Genomic DNA, 6,114 nt, shown 5'->3' with positions numbered 1-6,114 from the left:
TTTTAAAATGATAAGCATTAATAGATGTAATCCATATAAACTAAAGCTATTGGGGGTCCTCAATAATTTTTTTTTTTTTTTTTTTTTTTTTTTTTTGTGGTATGCGGGCCTCTCACTGTTGTGGCCTCTCCCGCTGCGGAGCACAGGCTCCGGACGCGCAGGCCCAGCGGCCATGGCTCACGGGCTTAGCTGCTCCGCTGCATGTGGGATCCTCCCGGACCAGGGCACGAACCCGCGTCTCCTGCACTGGCAGGCGGATTCTCAACCACTGCGCCACCAGGGAAGCCCAGTAATTTTTAAGAGTGTAAAATGGTCTTGAGACTAAAAAGTTTGAGAACTGCTCTTCTATTGCACAGGTGTACCATAATTTAGTCTGTCCCCTGCCAATGGACATTTCAGTTGTTTTCAGTGTGTTGCTACTTCAAACCATGCTAAGATGAACAACCTTCTACACACTTTATTTCCCACACGTGAGTAAATCTGTCTTGTGTTCTTAGAAGTAGAATTGCTGGGTCAATGTACCAGGACAAAGCCCACAATAATATCTATCATCTCATTCCATCCTTGTAATTACCTTATGAGGTGAGACATCATTAATTCCTTTTTACATATGAGAAACCAGAAGCTTAAAGACGGTAGATAACTTTCTTAGAGACATTGGGCTAAGAAGCTGCTACAGGGTAAGGAGTGAAACCATTTTATCATCCTCCATGCTTTGAACAACTATTCTGACTTATGGTTTCTCCATGCAGTATATGTGTACACTTCTTCAGTTTAATTCACTTACCTGATAACAGGCTGTATTCTTGCCTTGGCCCAGTTTATTTCCTGGCACAGAACAGTACTGGAATTAGATGAACTGGGCCTCTCAGAGCAAAAGTCAATACCAGAAAATGACTTAAGTGATAAGAAGAACAGGACTTTTTATTTTGAATCACAAGAATTTCAACCACCGAATAATCTGGGAAATGAATTTTAGAATGTGATGCAGTTAAAACTAATCCACATAATTCTCAGAGTAAACTTTATAACCAAACCTGTACATCAAAATAACATTATGTATAACCACTTTTCCCCCCATGAAACTTACATTGTAGTTCCCTTTGTTTAAGCAACATCATTTTTTAACTTAAATACAAAAAAAGACAACCCTAAGTCTTTTTAAAGAAATGTAATAATTTTTTAACCAAACCTGGCACTGCCAGAATTATCTTTTTGATACAAAAATCTAGCCCACTCTCTCATAAAAATCCTTCAGTGGACTCCCATTTCTTGTACTACAAAGCTCATAAGAGATCATTTGTGATTGGCTCTTATCTCATAAATTCTCCTACACACATATTTTTGATCTGTTTTGAAATACTTGCACATCTCAGAGATCTATTTCCTTCTTTGAACAGGTCTCTTCAAATAGGTGGACATATAGTGAAACCAGCAAAAACTCACTTAACATGGGCCATAAAATTTTATATGTGTAATATTGTGTTCTTTTTCTCCAAGAAGGTCTTCCAAGTTGTATATGCTTTGGGACCCACAAAACCTGGATCTACTTTTTACCAGGAATGCCCTTTTCTCCCTTAATCTAGTTACTCCAATTCACTCCTTTGAAACCTGACAACTGTTAACAATTCAGGAGGGCTTACCTGACCACTCCAGTCTGATTTAGATGCTTTTTTCATACTCATGGTCTATCCTGCTATCTCGTCACACTGTATGGTAATTGTTGGTTTAATTGTTTATCTCACCCAGCAGACTATGACTCTCTCTCTCTCTCTCCATACATATATAGAAAAAGACTACATATATACAGTGTAACTATCTCCACAAAAGCAGGGGCCATGTTGAATAGGCTAATGAAAAACTGAACAACTTTTTAACAAGAAAATCTATCTACCTATAATTTGTTATGAAATAATATTTCAGAGGTTTTCTATTAGTATACATTTGCTGCATATTCTTTTGCTTTTTTTCATGCACAATTGGAAGGAAATGCCAAATGCTTAAGATAAATATATGGGAGCAAAACAAATTGAGAAATTGTATCAAGTCATATTTTTCTGCAAATGAGTGAAAAGATTGCTATAAGTAGGGTTGCTGGCAAAATTTCTAAGGCCCAAAAAACTATGAACTGGTTTTTTGAACATGGTTATCACGTTAGTTGAATTGTCAGTCAGCCTCTCCCCACTGATTATCTCTAAACTCCATAACTCAACTGACCCTGTATTTGCCTATTTGAGCTAGTGGAATACAACAGTGGACAAACTAGGTGAAACTGAAATCAGAAGTTCTGGATCAGTCAACAAGTAATCAACAAGTATTCATTGACTATATACTACATGCCAGTTTTAGAACTTCCTTTAGAGCTAACACTAGAACTGCTTTATTCTTGATAGCTATTTTTTCTAAGCAAAAAACTTTAAAAACAAATGCTTTGAATTATACAGCTTTAGGTCTGCTCATGAAAGGATGTCCATTATACTTCCAGTTTAAAACGCAAGTAATGAACCCATTTTTGTAAAGATCAAAAATAAAAAGCTGTACACGTCATGTTTATGTGTATGTTTATTGAAAAAGCCATGGAAGAATACACAGTAAACTGTGAACAGTGGTTACCTTGTGGCCAAGGGCAGAGAGTGGGAGCTTTAATTTTTTATTTAGATACTTGATTTGAATTCTTATCAATAAGCATGCATTACTTTTGTAATTTTAAAATGTGCAAATAACAAAGAATGTTTAAATGGATACAAGTTTTGTTCATGTTTTGAGCAAGAATATATATACTATATATAATGTGTAAATATTTTACATGTATACATATAATATGTATACTGTAAATATTATTCCTGCATATTATTAATACACACTGGATTCACATGTTTAAGGCAATATTCCACCTCCTGGCAGTGTTAGTTAACTATATGTTTTTAAAGGGATTGCTTTTTTTTTTTTTTTTTTTTTTTTGCGGTGCGCGGGCCTCTCCCTGTTGTGGCCTCTCCCGTTGCAGAGTTGCAGAGCACAGGCTCCGGACACGCAGGCTCAGCGGCCATGGCTCACGGGCCCAGCCGCTCTGCGGCATGTGGGATGTTCCCAGACTGGGGCACGAACCCGTGTCCCCTGCATCGGCAGGCGGACTCTCAACCACTGTGCCACCAGGGAAGCCCTAAAGGGATTGCTTTTTAATCCTTATTCCCTTATTTCCTTTTTACTTTCTATAGATTTGATGATTTTTATGCTCAGTGTGTTTAGTGTACACATTTTAGTCTTTCTGATGGCATCAAACATTTACATCAAAAAGGTACTTGAGGGGCTTCCCTGGTGGCGCAGTGGTTGAGAATCCGCCTGCCGATGCAGGAGACACGGGTTCGTGCCCTGGTCCGGGAAGATCCCACATGCCGTGGAGCAACTAAGCCCGTGAGCCATGGCCGCTAGGCCTGCGCGTCCGGAGCCTGTGCTCCGCAATGGGAGAGGCCACAACAGTGAGAGGCCCGCATACCGCAAAAAAAAAAAAAAAAAAAAAAAAGGTACTTGAGGACTTCCCTGGCGGCGCAGTGGTTGAGAATCCGCCTGCCCACGCAGGCAACACGGTTGGATCCATAGTCTGGGAAGATCCCACATGCCGCGGAGCAACTAAGCCCCTGTGCCACAACTTAGCCTGCACTCTAGAGCCCGCAAGTCACAACTACTGAGCCCATGTGCCGCAACTATTGAAGCCCCTGCACCTAGAGCCTGTGCTCCGCAACAAGAGAAGCCACTGCAATGAGAAGCCCATGCAGCATAATGAAGAGGAGCTCCTGCTCGCGGCAACTAGAGAAACCCCCCGCACAGCAACAAAGACCCAACGCAGCCATAAATAAGTAAAATTTTTTTTAAAAAGGTACTTGATTTCCTAGAACAGAGGATTTTTTTTTTGGGGGGGGGGGCGTTAAGTCCTCTTGTAAGCACTCTGTGAACCAAGGGAGGAATGTAGTTATTTTCCTCAAAAAAAAAAAAAAAAAAAAAAAAAAAAGGAAATATAACCAGAGGGTTTGATTTTTTGATATAGCTCTGGGATACCCACTGTTTCCTGGTCAGATGTAGTACTTTTTCATATTATCCAATGAGATTATAATTGGGCTATAAATTTCATGAAGGCCAGGCCAAGGACCTATTATGGTCACCACTGAACCTAGCATAGAGATAGGCTTAATGTTGGTGCAAAGTGCATTAGCTGCATATTTTGATGAAAGAACCGGCATTGAAACTATCACGGAAGAAGTTTCATGCTTTCATTTGTATGTTTAAAAATACTGCTTATCTAGTTCGTGGTCTGTCCGGAGGATATAAAGTAAAAGTATTCCTGTAGCATAGCACCTGACTCAAATACAGTTGCTACGTCGCTCTTGAGTTTTCCACGTCTTTTGTGGGTACATAGATTTGCTGATTTATATGCTAAGCATATATTGTTTACTCTGTGTAGCTTCGGAGGGATACAATAGAAGCCAAATCAGATCTTCGAAAACTTATTTTTTAAAAGTTCACTTGGTTGTTAAGATGATATAAAAGAATAAGGAAAGGCAGATATTTTCTGTAACTCAAAGTTTAGTAACTAAATTGAGCTTTAAAATTACAATGAAAACTATTAGAAGGACTATTTTACTGCCGACATGTCCCTCCAGAAAACAGGAACGTTGACAGTTCCTTAATTTTAACTGTGTTTGTTATATCTAAGTATCATCACAAACCATGGTATGCAGTTGAGATCCATAAATACCTATTCAACAATATTTCTTAGTTTCAAATGACAAAATATAAGCTCTCCTCCCCAGGCTTCTCATTTATATGCGATATCACGTTAGGAAGAAATGAAAAACACATGTCAAACCAATCCTGTACACTTTAAATATGTGCAGTTTATTATATATCAATAACACCTCAATAAAGCTGCTGAAAAACCCCCAAACAAAAAGTAATGAAAATGTTACTTTATATAGGACAAATAAAGGAATTACTTCATTTATTTCTTAAGAGCGGTTTCTTCTGGGGAACAACAAAGTACCTCTGCAGAGCCTAGTAGCCTGAGGACAATGGTGAAGCACATTTTATGTAATTAATACCTAATTTTTTTTTTAGCCTACATCTACCTTACTATCTCTACTCAACGAAAAAAAATACCCTTTTAGTTTATTGTGTTATGCTGCAGCTCCACGGCAGAACTACTTGAATGGTTTGTGTTTTGCATCATTTCCAGCCTCCAAATAGGATTTTAGAATCCTTACAAGTAAAATATATAATATTATCTACGTGACCCAAATTGCGTATCCTAGGTGTATTTCGAAGTGCAGAAGATCGAGGAGCTATCGGCTCGGGAATGGGTGTGGCTGCCTGTTGTGAGAAACCTTTCCTAGAGCTCGGAGTAGGCTTCCCAAAGATCTCCTCCAAATCCCTTATGGGAAAAGCCTTTCTCTCCCTCCCTCTCTCTCTCTCTCTCTCTCTCTCTCTCTCTCTCTCTCTCTCTCTCTCTCTCTCTCTCTCTCTCTCTCACACACACACACACACACACACACACACACCTTCTAAATAAAGGCATTTTCCTCGGGGTACAACACCAGAGCGCCAGCCTAGGTGTTTTTGTTTGTGGAAGTGGGAAGCAGTGTGCTGGAGCCAACTCTAGGGGTCCTTCCCGAGGTTCCGGGTGAACCCGGCACCTCCCTTCTGGCCTCAGTTCCGGGAAGGACAGTCGGTCGCAGCAGCTGGACCCGCCCAGGCTCTCGAGAGCACCTGAGTCGCGAGTGGCGACTTGGAGGGCGGGTCGGGTCGAAAGCCTCCGCTCAGCTCAGCCCCCACCCCCGGTGGCGGCGGCCCAGCAGGCGGAAGGGATGATGATTGACGGACTGGCTAGGCGGCTAGGGCGTCGCTGAGAGAGGTTAGAAGAGGGGACGACTGAGCTTTCCCCTTAAACTGGTTGGGTTGGGCCTCGGGAACAGCCTTCCCCAGCCCTATTGGCCTCCCTGAATGGGTTGTTATGGTAACAAATGACAGACCGGTGCCTTATGAATCGGCCAATGAGAGGGGCCGTCTTTTCCACCCCACTTATGAACAGTAGGTGTTGCGAAAGCCCGGGTAAGATCCCGAGAA

This window comes from Kogia breviceps, chromosome 7, assembly GCF_026419965.1.
Source record: "Kogia breviceps isolate mKogBre1 chromosome 7, mKogBre1 haplotype 1, whole genome shotgun sequence".
NCBI lineage: Eukaryota > Metazoa > Chordata > Mammalia > Artiodactyla > Physeteridae > Kogia > Kogia breviceps.
Note: the sequence above shows the minus strand (reverse complement) of the source record.